Here is a 19,776-nt window from a genome sequence, read left to right as displayed (position 1 = left end):
TAGGTACCCACGCTGTAAAGATGTTCAGGGATGAAGTGCAGACCCATGTTGACGGTATCATCCACAGACCTGTTAGCTCGATGGTCAAACTGCAGTAGGTCCAGCTAGGGACCTGTGATGTTCTTGAGGTGGTCCAGCACAAGGCGTTCAAAGGACTTCATGACCACAGATGTCAAGGCAACAGGCCTGTAGTCATTAAGACCTGAGACTGCTGCTTTTTGGAGGACTGATATAATGGTGGAACGTATGAAGCAGGTTGATAATTCACAAAGTTGTAGAGACCTGTTGAAGATCTTTGTGAAGACAGGAGCAACCTGCTGCTCTCGATAAATCGGGCTGTTTTATTTCTTCCTCTACTATTACTCTGATCGGTGTTGACCCGGGGCGGGAAAAGGCACACTGCACCAAAACTGGTTCCCATTGATAATCTTGCACATGAGGAACAAACAGCTCTCCACACTGACATTCACACCATCTCCTGGAATTGAAACTAGATCGATCACACGCATGATTATTCAGAAAGACAATCATTTGATTCCCTATTCGCATTTCATTACTCTTAATACTGAAATATTTGAGCATAAACAGCTCACCCTTGCGATGGCCAATGCCCAAAAATTCTAAGAGTGAAACGAGGGGACAGAATGTACAGAGGCTAATGGGTAAAAACAAATCACAAATACAGGTTTACTGTGCAGTTCCGTTCCTGGCGGATTATGAGGTATCAGAGTTAACCCCAAATCTAAATTATACTGAGCTATAAATGCTATACTGTACTGAGCCACAAAGGGGGTGGGGGGTGAAAGAAGGGGAGGGGGGTGAAACTGAACTGTTCCAAGCCACCACAAGTGTCTAGGCTTTAGGTGGAGCTTGTGCACCCTCTTGTGGTGCTTTTACACCACAAGAGGGTGCAAGAGCTTTAGGTGCTGATACACACGCACCTGCACTGAGAAATTCAAGTGCTCCATTTGGTCTCCATTACTTTCTTCCTCTTACTATTACAGCGAAAACCTGAATTGTAGCCAACAATTTTCAAAGCCTTACAACTATAATCATAATAATAATAAATGTGATATGTAAGAGCCATTTCAACGTTCTCGGGCTCTGAGAAACATGAAAAATGATCTTCTGCTTATATTCAGAGCTAAGACTAAACGAGGTGTGGATTTGTTTCAGTTTTACGCTGATAGAATCGGAAATAGTCTTCTTGAAGATTTGAGACGGCCTTGAACTTTTAACAATGTTCAAATCCAGACTGAAAAGAGTTCTATTTAACTGTGCATATGACAAATTCTTGCAAATGACAGTTCTTGCTTTTTATTTGTTTGTTTGTTTGTTTGTTTGTTTGTTGTTTGTTTGTTTGTTTGTTTGTTTGTTTGTTTGTTTGTTTGTTTGTTTGTTTGTTTGTTTGTTGGGCGGCAAGGTGGGGAAGCTGGAAAGCGTTGGCCTCATAGTTATGAGGAACCGGTTCAATCCCAGCCCTCCTTGTGTGGAGTTTGCATGTTCTCCCCATGCCTGCATGGGTTTTCTCCAGGCACTCTTTGCCTTCTTGTAAATCTGATGTAGTTCCAAAGCCTTTTGCAATTGGCTCGTATACCAATGGTGCTCTCAAAAAGTGAACTTGCCTTGCCTTATTTTAGCATGTGAAGCTGTTTGCAAGAAGGGCCCAGGGGGAAGATCCAGTCCTTGTTGAGACCATCAAGACAGCATGAGAATTTGCAGGTGGAGTCTCCTACCACTGAATTGTTGCTTTGGCGCTGCTGCCATCTATCGGAGCCATTTAAGCGCTACAGAACTGCTGCTTCCAATCTGTCCAAAAAGTCCATGTATCCATTTTCTGTTAAAAACGTCCTCATTTGGAGGTGCCCTATCAAACTTGCTACTATTTTCTTTTTTTTTTTTTTTTTTTTTTTCTATTTTGTATTACGCAAACAATTGTTGAATAAACGGTTTGGTTCCCCTGGCCACTCCAAAAAAGAAATACAGAAGAATACAAACGGAAAAAATGTGAGCTACTGTGTTTTGAAAAAAGATGTGAGAAACAAATCTATGGTTAGGTGAACCCATGGGTGCCAAACCGTGAGCATGAGTGACACACTGTAATTCACGGGTTAATTGTAGTAGTCTTTGAGTTTCTACTATTAACTTGGGGCGGAGCAAAGTGATTGTCACTACCAGTAGTGATGAAGACTTGCTTTCTTGGAAAACTTTCTTTTTTCCAACCTCATGCTGCTTTGAGTCAGCTCTATTGTGAAGCTCCTGCCTGTTTTTGTGAAATTACATCTTTTCATTAATTGCTAAGCTATTGGCTCCACAATGCCATTTGTCAACTTGACTATTTACATGACAGTGAAGGATGCTACAGGGTGAACTTTATGCATGAATTTACAACATGAAACGGGAGCGGAGCTCATTCATTTATACCATAATAAAGTATTTTAAATACTATAAAGTATAAATGAAGTTAATAAATACCGTCTTCTTCTTCTTCTTTTCCTTTCGGCTTGTCTCTTCAGTGCCACGGTCTCTAATTCATACAACATAACTGGCCTCAGGACTGTTTTAGAAACTTTGCCCTTCATCTTAGCAGAGACTCTTCTGTCACATCCTGTAACACACCAGACACCTTCCAGCAGCTGTTCCAACCTGGTTGGACCCGTTTCTTCACTTCCTTTCCACACTCACCATTGCTCTTGATTGTTGACCCTAAATATTTGAAGTCCTCCACCCTCGCTATCTCTTCTCCCTGAAGCTTCACTCTTCCCCCACCCCTCTCATTCACGCACATATATTCTGTTTTACTTCGGCTAATCTTCCTTCTTTCTTTCTTTCTTCCTTCCTTCCTCTCCTTTCCAGTGCATGTCTCCATCTTTCTAATTGTTCCTCTGCATGCTCCCTGCTTTCACAGCATATCACAATATCATCTGCGAAGATCATGGTCCAAGGGGATTCCAGTCTAACCTCATCTGTCAGCCTATCCATTACCACTGCAAACAGGAAGGGGCTCAGAGCTGATCCCTGATGCAGTCCCACATCCACCTTAAATTCTTCTGTCACACATAAGGCACACCTCACCATTGTTCTGCTGCCATCATACATGTCCTGTACTATTTTAACATACTTCTCTGCCACACCAGACTTACGCATGCAGTACCACAGTTCCTCTCTTGGTACTCTGTCATAGGCTTTCTCTAGATCCACAAAGACACAAAGTAGCTCCTTCCGACCTTCTCTGTACATTTCCACTAGCATCCTCAAGGCAAATAATGCATCTGTGGTACTCTTTCTAGGCATGAAACCATACTGTTGCTCGCAGATACAGCTCTGAACATCGCCTTTGTTCTTAAAAATGGGAAATGGAACACTTTTCCTCCATTCTTCAGGCATATTTTCACCCGCTAGTATTCTGTTGAATAAATTGGTCAAAAACTCCACAGCCATCTCTCTAAATTGCTTCCATACCTCTACCGGTATGTCATCAGGACCAACTGCCTTTCCATTTTTCATTCGTTGTAGTGCCTTTCTGACTTCCCCCTTACTAATCATTGCCACTTCCTGGTCCTTCACACTTGCCTCTTCAACTCTTCCTTCTCGCTCATTTTCTTCATTCATCAACTTCTCAAAGTATTCTTTCCATCTATTTAGCACACTACCGGCACCAGTCAACACATTTCCATCTCTATCCTTAATCCCCCTGACCTGCTTCCCATCTCTATCCCTCTGTCTGGCCAACCTGTAGAGATCCTTTTCTCCTTCTTTCGTGTCCAACCTGGTGTACATGTCTTCATATGCCTCTTGTTTAGCCTTTGCCACCTCCACCTTTGCCCTACGTCGCATCTCAATGAACTCCTTTCGCCTCTCCTCAGTCCTCTCAGTGTCCCACTTCTTCTTCGCTAATCTCTTTCCTTGTATGACTCCCTGTATTTTGGGGTTCCACCAGCTAGTCTCCTTCTACCCTTTCCTACCAAAAGACACTCCAAGTACTCTCCTGCCTGTCTCTCTGATTACCTTGGCTGTCGTAGTCCAGTCTTCCGGGAGCTTCTGCTGTCCGTCGAGAGCCTGTCTCACCTCTTTCCGAAAGGCCACACAATATTCTTTCTTTCTCGGCTTCCACCACATGGTTCTCTGCTTTACCTTTGTCTTCTTAATCTTCCTACCCACCACCAGAGTCATCCTACACACTACCATCCTATGCTGTCGAGCTACACCCTCCCCTACCACTACTTTACAGTCAGTAACCTCCTTCAGATTACATCGTCTGCACAAAATATAATCCACCTGCGTGCTTCTACCTCCGCTCTTGTAGGTCACTATATGTTCCTCCCTCTTCTGGAAATAAGTGTTCAATACAGCCATCTCCATCCATTTTGCAAAGTCCACCACCATCTGTCCCTCAAAGTTTCTTTCCTGGATGCCGTACTTACCCATCACTTCTTCATCACCCCTGTTTCCTTTACCAGTATGTCCATTACAATCTGCACCAATCACAACTCTCTCGCTGTCTGGGATGCTCAGAACTCCTCTAGTTCACTATGCTATGCCCCACATCCTACCTGTGGGGCATAGCCGCTAACTACATTATACAGAACACCCTCAATTTCAAATTTTAGTCTCATCACTCGATCTGATACTCTTTTCACCTCCAAGACATTCTTAGCCAGCTCTTCCTTTAAAATAACCCCTACTCCATTTCTCTTCCCGTTTAGTCCATGGTAGAATAATTTAAACCCTGCTCCTAAACTTCTAGCCTTACTACCTTTCCACCTGCTCTCTTGGATGCACAGTATATCAACCTTTCTCCTAATCATCATGTCAACCAACTCCTGAGCTTTTCCTGTCATAGTCCCAACATTCAAAGTCCCTACACTCAATTGTAGGCTCAGTGCATTCCTCTTTTTCTTCTCCCGACGGATCCGGTTTCCTCCTCTTCTTTGTCTTCGACCCACAGTAGCTGAATTTCCACCGACGCCCTGCAGGTTAGCAGTGCCGGGGGCGGGCGTTGTTAACCTGGGCCACGACCGATATGGTATGGGATTCTTTAGATGAACGCTCATATTTGTTTGGCACAGTTTTTACGCCAGATGCCCTTCCTGACGCAACCCTCTGCATTTATCCGGGCTTGGGACCGGCCTATAGATTGCACTGGTTTGTACCCCCATAGGGCTGCATTATTTGATGGCACTTATAGTTCTAATAAATCTGAATACTGTCTCATCAACTGATGGTTTCTAAACTCAATTATGCTATAAATACTATAAATACCATAAAGCATATTATAAGCAATGTTCCTTATAAGCTGCCCACTGGGGATGTGGTCTCTGCACACAGACATTCTGCTTTGCCCACACAAAAAAATACAACCCAAATTTAAAGTACAATATACCATAATTTCTTGAAAACAATGTGCATTTTTTCCAAAAATATTTTCAAAAAGTTAATAGAGAGCATTATATTTAGGGATGAATGAAAAATTTAAAAAAATACAATCACATTTTATAGTCGTATACAGATACATAGAGTGGTTAAAAAAAAGGTATACATGTACCTTTTGATATGATATCCGATTTCCTATGTTACACATTTATAGATATTATGGTAATATGTGCCCCCGAACCTGAGTTCTCTTACTTCCTCGGCGGAGCTTCAAATTTTACGATCATTAGCGTAGCCTATTTGTTGCTACCAAAGAAGAACCAAAGATCAGAAACGACTGTACGTGAGTTTGTTTTAAACGAAGACAAAAAATGTCAACTACAAGGGCTAGTTGTGCAGCCGCTTTTAAAAGGAATGTGTCATCGCCGACGCGAGCAACCCGAAAGCATCATGGCAGTCAAAACAACGAGAGCTCAATGGCTTCAGGTTGATATAAAAAAAAAACGTGAGCTCAATCTACGTAGCAAGGGCATAATGAGTACATTTAAAAAAAAAAAAAAAAAAAAAAAATGGAAGACCGCACACAATTGAAATGCTCGCTTTTAAAAATGTGTTTCTACGTAGTTTGAGCTCACGTTGTTTTGATAGCCACTAGACGCCGTAGGAAAGCTGCTATACAGATTGTGGTGGAATGGAGGGCGAGAGGGTGCGCTGCTGAACCAAAACTCTTGGGATTCAAAATATATTTCCTCACAAACGCCATGGCTGGCAGAGAGGATGACATGCTGTGGGAGCAAAATAGGATCACTGTTCATGAATGCAGGACGCACCAGAACAAGACCAATCCATCAATGATGAGTTTGGCAATGATGCACCAAAGGTAGCTACAATGGATATTTTGATTGTAGTTCAGTCAGATGCCTCTTCTGAAGTCTTGGCGAAGGATGTGTAATGTACAGGATAAACTGCACGATGCACAAATGTTTTATGCACAGATATTTAATGGAAAAAAAGGTTTATGTTAAACAGTGTTATAGTTTATTTATTTAAGACTGTTATATGTGTTATAAACAGTATTAATTAAATGTTATGGCATCGTTGAACATTTATTTTAGCCGGTTGATGGATTCTGTTATGACAATTACAGGGACCAGGGCAAGCGTGTCCTGTGGCCTGTCCTGAGTTATATATTACCGCTACATCTGCCCATGCACAATGATTATTATTTATGATTGTTGTACAAAGTTTTTGAAAAACAATACAAGTACAAACCTAAAAAAATATATAAATATAGATCATTCCTAATGTTTTGAGCATATAGGTAGGGGCAAATTGGTGGTGCACATTGTACATTGGTAGAAGGGTTTTCCCGATTTTTTTAGGTCAAATTTGGGGGTGCGTATAATACTTCAGGATGCATTATACCTGAGAAATTACGGTAACATACAACGATTCAGTTTGTGCCATTTTGCCATGTTATTTGATGAGTGACTGGCTGGATCCAATTCACATACATACTTCAAGTGCCACTGACACGTAAATAAAATCTTAAAATAGGTGTTGTTATCAATACTACAAATAATCACTTTGGTCAATAACAGTTTTATAAAAGCACAAAGTTGCGTCAGTCTGACTCAATACAATGCGCATCCCAGTGGTGGTTATATTTGTTTTGTGATGTCATGTGCAGACATCACACTGGAGCAGTGAAATTGAAAACACGCTGTGCCAAATGCAACGGCAGATGAACGAGAGTGATTTTCAGATTTTTCTGACGTCCCTTCTGAGACTGAAGCTCTTTTGGAGGAAGAAAACATGTCAGAAGTGAGTGAAGCGAACGGGGCCATTTTACCATATTGTTTCGAGCCATATTTATACAATATGTGGATTACTTCTCCACTGACAACAGACTCCCCGACAGACACAGATGAGGAGCACGAGGTACCCGATGAAATATTCAAAATGGCTGGCCCATAATTGTTTGATTTCCTTACCCTTTTACAAGTCTTGTGTATTTACTCTACGCAGGAAGACCCATGCTGGGGCGAAGTAAATATCATGGATGTTATCGAAATTAATCTCGAGCTATGTGTTATGTGTGTCTATATTGTTATTTTGGTTATTCATTCTTTATTTTTTTCTCATTATTTTCCTTTCTTACAATCTTTATTACTTACAGACTTTATTAAGTTATGATGACGCAGATCTTTTGTTCTGTTCTGAGAGAAGGACTTCATTACGTCGTCAGACAAGGATGTCTGGAATATTCGGGAGGATGGCTGTCGACAGTTTCTTACTACCACTGCTGCTTTTGGACAAGTATACAAGGACACAGACTCCACACTGTCTCCTGCCTTCCGTCTTTTGGACATTTCCGGAACATTAGCTTACTTTGAACATCTGCTGAAAATAACATTCGCCTATTTGGAACATTCATTAGACTTTGGTGACTGAGGCCCGGTAGCTCAGTGGTTAGAACACTGGTTTGGTAAACCAGGGGTTGTGGGTTCGTATCACACTGGGGGCTCCCTTCCCATATATGTGTTCATCTGAGATGATACGCTGTGGTGACCCCGAAAGGGACAAGCCGAAAGGAAAACAACATTAGACTTTGGTGATTACACTTTGTTTGGCTAGTTAACTTGTGTTACACACTACTGAACTGTCTTTGTGTTAGTTTGTTATTGTTTTGTGTTGTCTTGTATTGTGTGTGGTTAAGTTGTCTAATTGTTCCTCCACCTGCTCCCTGCTGTCATTGCATATCACCATATCATCTGCGGACATCATGGTCCAAGGTCTACATGTCGGCCTAACACTTACCACTGCAAACAGGAAGGGGCTCAGAGCTGATCAGTGATGTAGTCCCACCTCCACCTTAAATTCTTCTGTCACACCTACGGCACACCTCACCATTGTTCTGCTGCCATCATACATGTCCTGTACTATTCTAACATATTCCTTTCCACACCAGACCTACGCATGCAGTACCACAGTTCCTCTCTTGGTACTCTGTGATGGGCTTTCTCTAGATCCAAAAAGACACCATGTAGCTCTTTCTGACCTTCTCTGTACTTTTCTTCTAGCATCCTCAAGGCAAATAATGCATCTGTGGTACTCTTTGTAGGCATGAAACCATACTGTTGCTCGCAGATACTTACTTCTGTCTTGAGTCTAGCCTCCACTACTCTTTCCCATAACTTCATTGTGTGGCTCATCAACTTTATTCCTTTATAATTCCCAGAGCTCTGAACATTGCCTTTGTTCTTAAAAAATGGTAACAAGTACACCTTTCCTCCATTCTTCAGGCATCTTTTCACCCTCGAGGATTCTGTTGAATAAGTTGGTAAAAAACTCCGCAGCCACCTCTCCAAATTGCTTCCATACCTCCACCAGCATGTCCTCAAGACCAACTGCCTTACTATTTGTCATCCTTTGTAGTGCCTTTCTAACTTCCCCATTACTAATCATTGCCACTTCCTGGTCCTTCACACTTGCCTCCTCTACTCTTCCTTCTCTGTCATTTTTTTCATTTATCAACTTCTTGAAGTATTCTTCCATCTATTTAGGACACTACTGACACCAGTCAACACATTTCCATCTCTATCCTTAATCACCCTTACCTGCTGCACATCCTTCCCATCTCTATACCTCTGTCTGGCCAACTTGTAGAGATCCTTTTCTCCTTCTTTCGTGTCCAACCTGGTGTACATGTCGTCATATGCCTGTTTAGCCTTTGCCACCTCTACCTTTGCCCTACATCGCATCTCAATGTACTCCTTTCGCCTCTCCTCAGTCCTCTCAGTGTCCCATTTCTTCTTCGCTAATCTCTTTTCTTGTATGACTTCCTGTAATTTAGGGCTCTACCACCAAGTCTCCTTCTCCGCTTTCCGACCAGAAGACAAACCAAGTGCTCTCCTGCTTGTCTCTTTGATCAACTTGACTGTAGTAGTCCAGTCTTCCAGGAGCTTCTCCTCTCCATTGAGAGTGTCTCACCTCTTTCCGAAATGCCGCACAACATTCTTGCTTTCTCAGCTTCCACCACGTGGTTCCTTGCTCTACCTTTGTCTTCTCAATCTTCCTACCCACCAACAAAGTCATCCTACACACCACCATCCTATGCTGTCGAGCTACACTCTCCCCTACCACTACCTTACAGTCAGTAACCTCCTTCAGATTACATCGTCTGCACAAAATATAATACACTTGCGGGGTTCTACCTCCGCTCTTATAGGTCACTTTATGTTCCTGTGTCATCTGGAAAAAAGTGTTCACTACAGCCATTTCCATCCTTTTCGCAAAGTCCACCACCATCTGTCCCTCAAAGTTCCTTTCCTGGATTCCGTACTTACAGATCACGTCTTCATCACCCCTGTTTCCTCCACCAACATGTCCATTACAATCTGCACCAATCACAACTCTCTCTCTGTCTGGGATGCTCAGAACTACTTCATCTTGTTCCTTCCAGAATTTCTCTTTCATCCCTAGGTCACATCCTATCTGTGTGGCATAGCTGCTAACCACATTATACATAACACCCTCAATTTCAAATTTCAGTCTCATCACTCAATCTGATACTCTTTTGACCTCCAAGGTATTCTTCGCCAGCTCTTCCTTTAAAATAATCCCGACTCTAATTCTCTTCCCATCTACTCCATGGTAAAATAATTTAAACCCTGCTCTTAAACTTACTACCTTTCCACCTGCTCTCTTGGATGCACAGTATATCAACCTTTCTCCTAATCATCATGTCAACTAATTCCTGAGCTTTTCCTGTCAATGGTCCCAATATTCAAAGTCCCTACACTCAGTTGTAGGCTCTGTGCATTCCTCTTCCTCTTCTGACGACGACAAATCCGGTTTCTTCCTCTTCTTTGTCTTCTGCAATTCCACCGATGCCCTGCAGGTTAGCAGTGCCGGGGGGCGGGCATTGTTAACTGGCTTTAATACATCACTTCCGGCTTCTTCTTCAACTCCATAAAGTCCACAGATTTTTCATGGCGCGAGATGAGAAAATATATGTATGGCAACATTCTGATTTGCTATGAACAAATTGATGATTCATTTCCGGCCTACTTTTTGGGGGTGAACAACATAGTAATTTTCATGTTTTTTTATGTCAGTGGCAGTTTAAGCAGCCCGCCAACAGACCTTTACAATGACAGCGACGTTATGCGCCGCCCACCACCGGTGTTCCGTTACTAAAGCCGTCTGGGCATCGTTGAGTGAAGCTAAGCAAGACATGACATTTAAGTTTACCCTTGTAGTGAAACAAAAAAAAAAATGCTTTTATTTTAAGATGCAATGACTGTCGCAATATGTGCAAATAGAAGAAAAAGAGGTGAAACCGGACAAGATGTTCTCTTTTTCAAGCAAGAACGGTCTGGTCTGAAAAATGTGTTGCAATGCTAAAGTAGAAAGCGAGTTTACGGGAGGAAATGTGTGTAAAGAATGGAAACTGGACTACCTTAAGCCGCACAATTCATTTGAAAGCAATTAGAACTGTATGCAGATTTAAGTTGGGAATTTGGATCGTTACTTTGTTGGGGGAGAGGACCAAAGACTAAAAGAAAAGGAACGACCTGACACTGGTAAACAAATCGAACCTGGAGCAAGTTAAAATTGCATCTCTGAACGCATCTCTGCTGTCAGTTTAACAAATTCACAATCACATGGCAGCATCCATCCATCCATTTTTTGAGGTGCTTCTCCTCACAAGGGTCGTGGGAATGACGCAGCTAATCCCAGCTGTCATCGGGCAAGAGGTGGTGTACACCCTTAACTGGTTGCCAGCCAATTGCAGGGCACAGGGAGACAGCCAACAGTCGCACTCACAATCACATCTAGGGGCTATTTACAGTCAATGTTTAATGCATGTCTTTGGGATGTGGGAGGAGACCGGAGTACGAGGAGAAAATTTGCATAAGCACGGGGAGAACACACAAACGCCACACAGGCGAGGCTGGGATTTGAACCCCGGACCTCAGAACTGTGAGGCCAACGCTCGACAGGTGCTCCACTGTGCCGCTCCAACAATTACAATCTTCAAATTATTCTATGCATGTGTATGTGTACATCATATCATTTTTGTACAACTAAGGATATACTGTAGAGGTATTTAAGTTTTGTCTGAAGACACCAACCATATAACAAAACCACATTTGAGTGAGTCTGTCTTTCAACAATAGCGTAGTTGTGCTCATTGCATACACGCAAAATCAGCTAATCTGTTTTCTGGGCTTTGTCACATGACAATACGCATGCTGTATACCAGATTAAAAAGTTTGGGCTTTGCTGACTTCATCACAACAACAATCTGTATTTTTTATTTTTTTACATGGGGCAGTTTAATGCTGTCAAGATATATTTTCTATTAGAGCTCTCAATGTCGTGAATCACACAAAAATGCAATTACAGTAGCTTTTTTTTTTTTAATCAGAAGATGATTGGCCCACTGCTCAACCATAGCACGTGGTATTTCTAAATAGTATCGCATCCAAGTATTAACCAGGTCCTACCCTCCTTCACTTCCAAGATTGGATGAGATAAGGCAAGCGTGTGTGGATCAGTTTGGGTGTGTTTGTATAGTGTATTAACAAAACGCAAAGGCGACTGAACCTTTACCCTAAAATCTGCCAAAAGAAATGTTAAAATGGAATTTCTTGATATTCGTTAGTTTGTGAAATGTTGTACTGTCTGAACCTCCGATGAATGAAATGTTGAGGGTGAATTGGAGCTGCTTTGACGACCTGAGCCCTTCTTTGCTTATTCTGAGGCGTTTATTCAATGTGTGTAGGAGCATATGAATTTTGAGTTGCTTGTATTTCAGTATGGAGGCGAACACAGATCTAAAATGGGTGCAACATTTGACATGCATCCCTCATAAACAAGATCAGGTACTGTGTATGAAAGGCTTTTCAACTGGACAAGAAGTATCCAAAGTGGCACACTTACTGATTCCACATGTGTTGATATCCATCCTCAAATGTATCGTGCGCTCCTTCTAACTTTGACTTGATATGAAAGGCCCTCTAGGGATGAGAACGGATGACAACATCCCATACTTAATGGCTTTCCTTCATGTAAATTTATGAATGAAGTTACTTCTGAAGAAACATCCAAGTATCTTTGACTTGAAAGGGTCCTCCACGGTCTTTATGCTGTCCTCCCATCACGTTTGCTGTCACCAGTTGAATCCTCTGTTCACCCCTCATGTTGTTTTCACCTGTCATCCTGCATGTGAGGAGCAAAGGCCACATGAAACAAACCTGGGTTATATGTGTTACAAAAAATGCACACGTCTCAGGAGGTTCAAGCAAGTGATCCGTGGACCTGGTGGTAGCCTATGAAAACCCTGCTTGACTTTTTTTTGAGAGGAAGAAAGTGTTCTTGGGTTCAAGAAGCTGAAAGAAAGAGTAGTCCTGTCATCTCTCGGCTGGGAGCACGAATGGGAAGTCTTCCTCCGCTTCCTTTTATACTCTCGTCTCTTCCTCGGCCACCACGCTTCGCTTCAGTCTAAGCGTGTGTGAGCGTGTGTGCGTGCGTGTGCGTGTGTGTGTCTATATGTGTATATCTGTGTACGATCACGCAAAGACCTCTTTCAGAGCAGCACGAATATATTATATCCCAAACAAAAGGAGACATCTTATTGTTTATGAATTACTAGTCTTAGAAAGCCAACAAAGGGCCCTGTTTTCAAAGAAAACTCCATTTTCATTTCAGCTCCATTGGATTAGCAGAGCAAAAGAAAATAAAAAGACCTGCTCAGTAGCAGAACCCCAGAGGGATTTATTCCTTCTTCCTGCACTCATTCAAAGCCACTGAAAAGATTTCATTTTGGCTTTATTTGCAAAGATGACATCAATTTGGCTTTTAGGAGTCAACCAATGACAGAAAAAAATGATTGCTAGGCTACTTTGTACAATAACTAGAGAAAGAAGACAGTCCAATGTTGTCTTCCTAACGTCTCTTTTCAGTTCCTTCTGGCGAAAATTGCAGTTGCTGGGAATGAATGGCATGTTTTCAAAGGGGATGACAAAGAGTGTGGCGGAAAGAATGTTCAGTAGGCCGACAGAAATAATCAGCAGCTATTGAATATGGTGAGGAGACACCTCCACAGTCGAAGCAAGAGTCAAAAATATTAAATAAATAGTGGTACTTTTTGGCACTCAGTGGAACAAATTGACTCTTTCCCTGTTAAAATTTTCTATAGAAATTCTACAGAAATCTATAGAATTCTATAGAATTTGGACAGAACAACTTGTTCTATATAACTTTGGCTGTGATTTTCTATAGAATTTCCACACAACAATAGAAATTCTATAGGACTTGGGTCCTAAAGTTCTATAGTTCTTTCGAAATTCTTTAGAAATGTTCTATAGAAAATTTTTAGCAGGGTTCATTTTTTGTTGTGATTGTTGTTGTTGTTGTTTGTTTGTTTTCTTGTAAGATTTTGGAAGGAGACAAAAAGGGAGCTCATCAATGTTTTTTTGTTTTGTCCCGTGGGATGAAAATTTTGGAAGGAGACAAAAGGTGAGCCAATCAATTCTTCCACTTGCTCTTCAAAAAGCTTTGACATTTGAGCTTTGCAGGCGGTATGTGCAAATTTATATGCCATTCATTGTTGCAAGGCTCTGTATCAAAGGCTATAAAAGGCCTTGTCAATTTAGTCAGGATAACTCAACAAAGACGCCTTTCTTCTCTCTTCTCCAGTTGTTATTGCAACAATGCTCTTCATCAGCACAGTGCCAAACGCTCCCATCGGCTGCGGTCCTATGACGTTATTGATCGCATTGATAACACACATCTACCATGGAAACCATCGAACTGTCGGTGATTGTCTTTGAGACAACCACTGTTTTGACAGACGCTGACAGCAATGAACTGCACCTAACTCCTGTTCATATACAAAATGAACTCCTGAAATTGCTGAAATGAGTAGGAAAGTTACTGACTCCCCTGATTTCCATGTAGGGAATGCAAGTTCACTTCCCACTCAGTGATTGTTTCTTGTGATTAATTCTGAGTGTAGTTCGCCTTTTCCCCTAAAGTCATTTGGGATAGGCTCAACACATTTCCATCTCTATCCTTAATCACCCTTACCTGCTGCACATCCTTCCCATCTCTATACCTCTGTCTGGCCAACTTGTAGAGATCCTTTTCTCCTTCTTTCGTGTCCAACCTGGTGTACATGTCGTCATATGCCTGTTTAGCCTTTGCCACCTCTACCTTTGCCCTACATCGCATCTCAATGTACTCCTTTCGCCTCTCCTCAGTCCTCTCAGTGTCCCATTTCTTCTTCGCTAATCTCTTTTCTTGTATGACTTCCTGTAATTTAGGGCTCTACCACCAAGTCTCCTTCTCCGCTTTCTGACCAGAAGACAAACCAAGTGCTCTCCTGCTTGTCTCTTTGATCAACTTGACTGTAGTAGTCCAGTCTTCCGGGAGCTTCTCCTCTCCATTGAGAGTGTCTCACCTCTTTCCTAAATGCCGCACAACATTCTTGCTTTCTCAGCTTCCACCACATGGTTCTCTCCTCTACCTTTGTCTTCTTAATCTTCCTACCCACCAACAAAGTCGTCCTACACACCACCATCCTATGGCGTTGAGCTACACTCTCCCCTACCATTACCTTACAGTTAGTAACTTCCTTCAGATTACATCGTCTGCACAAAATATAATACACCTGCATGCTTCTACCTCCGCTCTTATACAGAAGGTCACTCTATGTTCCTGTCTCTACTGGAAAAAAGTGTTCACTACAGCCATTTCCATCCTTTATGCAAAGTCCACCACCATCTATCCCTCAAAGTTCCTTTCCTGGATGCCGTACTTACCTATCACTTCCTCATCGCCCCTGTTTCCTTCACCAACATGTCCATTACAATCTGCACCAATCACAACTCTCTCTCTTTCTGGGATGCTCAGAACTACTTCATCTAGTTCCTTGCAGAATTTCTATTTCATCTCTAAGTCACAGCCTACATGTAGGGCATAGGTACTAATCACATTCTACATAACACCCTCAATTTCAAATTTCAGCCTCAGCACTCAATCTGATACTCTTTTCACCTCCAAGACATTCTTGGCCAGCTCTTCCTTTAAAATAACTCCTACTCCGTTTCCCTTCCTATGTACTCCATGGTAAAATAATTTAAACCCTGCTCCTAACCTTACTACCTTTCCAACTGCTCTCTTGGATGCAAAATATATCAACCTTTCTCCTAATCATCATGTCAACCAACACCTGAGCTTTTCCTGTCAATGGTCCCAACATTGAAAGTCCCACACTCTGTTATAGGCTCTGTGTATTCCTCTTCTTCTTCTGCGGACGAATCCGGTTTCCTCCTCTTCTTTGTCTTTGACCCACAGTGCCTGAATTTCCACCGACGCCCTGCAGGTTGACGTTGCCAGGGCCGGGCATTGTTCACCCAGGCCACGACCGATCCAGTCTGGGATTCTCATATTTGTTTGGCACAATTTTACGCCAGAAGCCCTTCCTGACGAAACCCTCTAATTTTCCTATAGATATTCATACAAGCAGGGACAACTTTGAAAATTGGGGTCTCAACAATTTTGGGGCACTTTTTACCACTCAGAGGGCACTTTTTTCCCTTCCAAAACCAATCATGAGGGGGTGAGGGGTGATGTAGCTTTTTCAAGGCAATTTTTGCTGTTCGGAGGGCACTTTTTTCACTCAGAGGTTACTTTTGCTCCACACATGGGAATTACTTATGGTAAAAAAAAAAAGGGGGGCACAAAGGGAAGAAAGTGAGGATGTCAGGTGGGGGGCATTTGTGGTCCCTGTAGTCACTTTGTCCTGCCAACTCTGTAATTGTGAATCTTTTCTGAACTGGACTGTTGTGGGTCGTATAAAGACATTTCGCTTCTCATCCAAGCAGTCTTCATAGGTTCATGCTCTGAATAGTTCAGTTTCAATCAATTCAGCACCCTGATAATGAACTGACCTGGATGAACCTGAAATTCACTGGTGCTTTTCTATATGTGTGCAGTGGATGGGTGGCTGCACAAAGCAGACAGCCAGACAGCTTAAACAGATGCCAATTCCAGATAACTTGGGATTTTGTGTAAAATATAAAGGTGTAGTCTACCTTTTGCCTCAAGTGCGCTGACATTGGTTCCAGCGCCCCCACAAACCCTATGAGGATAAGGCATTTAGAAAATGGAATGGAATGTAAATAAAAACATAATACAATGATTTTCAATTTTTTTTAACCTACTATACAGTATATTCAGTTGAACAGCCAGTACTACAAAGACAAGAGAGGTTTTAAAACTGATTAACGTTATTGCTTTTTTCCAAATATGCTGTCGTTTTAAATTTGTTAACTGCAGCAAGTTAAAAAAATACAGGGGAAACAAAAGATTGAGAATCTTGAACAATGTTTTACAAAACACCTGCTTGGAACATTGCAGAGGTGACCAGTTTAATGGACCTCGCCGACCTGTCAATCACTCGTACAATAATAGCCAATCAGATAGCCACATTGTCTTAACCCCTGGTGTGATACGACCCTCTCGCCGCATTGTCCCACAAGCAATGCTGGTTGTCAGTAGTGTGCACTTGGCAAAGTTAAAGTTACCAACAAAATGGTCCTCAGATGCGCATGGGGAACGTGCAATTCTGATGAAAGATATCCTGCGATGTTAAGAGGGGCATGATTTATTTTCCAAAGCCTAAAACACAGTTGACAAAGTGTCTACGATGGATTAAGGCTTGCTAAATAACTAAATGTGAACAATATCAACAAACACAAGGCTGTGTGTTCGAAGGTAAGTGAGGGAGAAGTATCTTCTATGATTTTGATTGAATTATTATCAGTGCTTTATACATTGCAGGAGAACAACTTTCACTTTGTTAGTGTAACACTGACCTGCTGAATGAAGTGTGTAATGCTTTATGCCGAAGAGTCGGGTTAGTGATACTAAATGCACGATGTCATGCAAGAGAAATGTCTATTTGCCCATTTGTATCACATCGGACTTTCAAGACAGAGCACTGGGTTCGATTATGAGCCAAGTCAAATGAATACACCCACTCACTTATAAAGACTAGAATGATATTGCTTGTGATCTTTCCAAGTAAAAAGTACTCACCCTGCTTTACATGTGCAGTATGATTCCACTATTTTATCCTGTTGGATTTCAAGATGAAGTTTGTGAGGCGTCAAACCTTTTTTCATGGATCGCCAACATTTCGCTGTAACTATAACATTGCGTCCTGTTCCGCCCAAAATCTTAATTCCGTGTGCATATCCTTGCATGAAATAGTTGAGACCTCTCTGTAGAATGCTCTTAGACAAGTCTGACGCATTTGGCAAAAAACATACCCCAATATTATCTGGACTACGCGATAGGAATTGACTTCAAACATGTTCTGTTCAATCACCATTTTGAAAGATTATCACGGAGCCGAGCCAGGCTGCTTTAAGGCGTTGTCGTCGCACGTGACTGAGTGCGGCATTGTCCAACACCGTCCGACTCGCACATTGACATATTTAGCATGCCTGTCATACATTCGCGGATCTTTTGTTACATTATGAGAGACTGATTACGTGGTCCGCCCCAAACTATTATTTTTTTTTAGTAGTTGTATACACCCCTACCTGTCATTTGGAACCCACTAAGCTCTCGTCCTCTGCACCCGTGCAATCCATTTTTCACGACGAACCGGGTCTCTTGCAAACTTATGAAGGGTAAATCCATCCTCCCAAGCGTTCAAGCAATGTCCAGCAATTCAACGAGCCAGCATTTTGGCTAACACGAAGGAACAACAAGCTACCTTCCAGGAGGAAAAACTAATAGAAACAAATGAGTCCACTGGAGGGGGGTCACTTCAAAATAATGTTTTGTGGTGGAAAAACGCATGGGTCCATGTCGGCTGCCGTTTTTTCCATTAATAACATACTAAAAATCATGCATTTCATGACAGTGGCCCCTTAAGGTCGCTGTCGAAAAGGTCCACTGGAAACATCCTCAAAAGGACCGGCATGGTGGCACAATTGGTGTCACATTTCTGAGGACCCAGGTTCAAATCTAGGCCCCTACTATGTGGAGGTTGCTTGTACTGCTTGTGCCTGCACGTTGTTTTACGGGCGCTCCAATTTCCTCCCATATCCCAAAAATATGCATTAATTGGGGACTCTTAATTTCCCCTGGGTGTGATTGTGAGTGTGACTGTTGTTTGTTTCTATGTGCCCTGTGATTGTCTGGCAACCATTTCAGGGTATGCCCCGCCTCCTGCCCGGTGATAGCTGGGATAGGCTCCAGCACTCCTGCCACCCTTGTGAGGGTAAGCGACTCAGAAAAAGGATGGATGCATCCCCAAAAGGCTCAATTGTTCACAAGGAAGGATGGGTTGAGGTTCATTACTTGGTGAATAAGTGCTTGAGCAAAAAGCAGTCTAAGAATGTTTCTTAATATACAACTGCAAGAATTTCGGGATTTTACCATCTAGGGTTCATAATATCATCAAACGAGTCAGAGAATCTGGAGAGATCCACACGTAAGCAGCAAGGCCAAAAACAAAATGCCTGTGACTCTCAATGCTGCAGGCAGCACTGCATTAAAAATGGCATAATTGTGTAAAGGATATTACATTGTGGGCTCAGGAAGACCTCAGAAAACAATTGTCATTCAACAGTTCATTGCGATATCTACAAATACACAATAAAACTTGACCATGAAACACGAAATCTATTTATCAACAACAGAAGAAAGAAAAGCTACTGGCTTCTCTGGGCACAACCTCGCCTGAGATGAACTACTGCAAAGTGGAAAAGTGTACTTTGGTTTTCGACGAGTCCGCATTTCAAATTGTTCTAGAAAATCAATGAAATTTCATCCTCCTGGCCAAAGAGGAAAAAGACTATCCAGATTGTAATCAGTGCAAAGTTCAAAAGCCAGGATCTAGGATTTTGTTATGTATGTAGGTTAGAGTCCATGGCATGGGTAATTTGCATATCTGTGATGGAACCATTTCGTGGGTTTTCTCCAGTCACTCCAGTTTCCTCACACGTCCCAAAAACATGCATGGTAGGTTAAGTGAAGAACCTAAATTGACCATAAGTGTGAAGCGGCTAAGAAAATGGATGGATGGATGGATGGATGGATGGATGGATGGATGGATGGATGTTTGTTTAAAGGAAACAGTGACATCCAGTGGTTCGAGGTATAATAGCAGGAGACGACAGGCAACAAAGTGTTTTTGGAAATATTTGCGTGCTGTTTTGATTGTAATTACGAGAACACGTTTAAAGGGATTTGATTACTGTGTAATTGAAATGCCTCTATCGGGATGTCAGCGTGATAGAGAGACTTATTATTTTGGCCAGTACAGTATATAGTGCACTGGATGCGAGTTGACGCCTTTGGCAACAAGAATTG

At 42.1% G+C, this 19,776-nt stretch overlaps 1 long non-coding RNA gene across 4 annotated transcripts in view; it reads right to left on the bottom strand.

Annotated features, from left to right (window-relative positions):
• Positions 1–349: 349 nt before the first annotated feature.
• LOC133492208 (uncharacterized) overlaps positions 350–19,776 on the bottom strand; it is a 20,907-nt gene continuing 1,480 nt past the window's right edge. For 3 of the 4 annotated variants that reach the window (XR_009792590.1, XR_009792591.1, XR_009792592.1), the window contains 3 exons: positions 16,482–16,528; positions 12,325–12,603; positions 350–490 (listed from right to left, as the gene is read on the bottom strand). This is a non-coding gene — a long non-coding RNA (uncharacterized LOC133492208). The remainder of the gene's footprint in view (positions 491–12,324; positions 12,604–16,481; positions 16,529–19,776) is intronic. The other variant, XR_009792589.1, reaches the window with a different exon arrangement.

Source organism: Syngnathoides biaculeatus, chromosome 2 (assembly GCF_019802595.1).
Source record: "Syngnathoides biaculeatus isolate LvHL_M chromosome 2, ASM1980259v1, whole genome shotgun sequence".
Lineage (NCBI taxonomy): Eukaryota > Metazoa > Chordata > Actinopteri > Syngnathiformes > Syngnathidae > Syngnathoides > Syngnathoides biaculeatus.
Note: the sequence above shows the minus strand (reverse complement) of the source record. Positions and strands in the feature narration are given on the sequence as shown.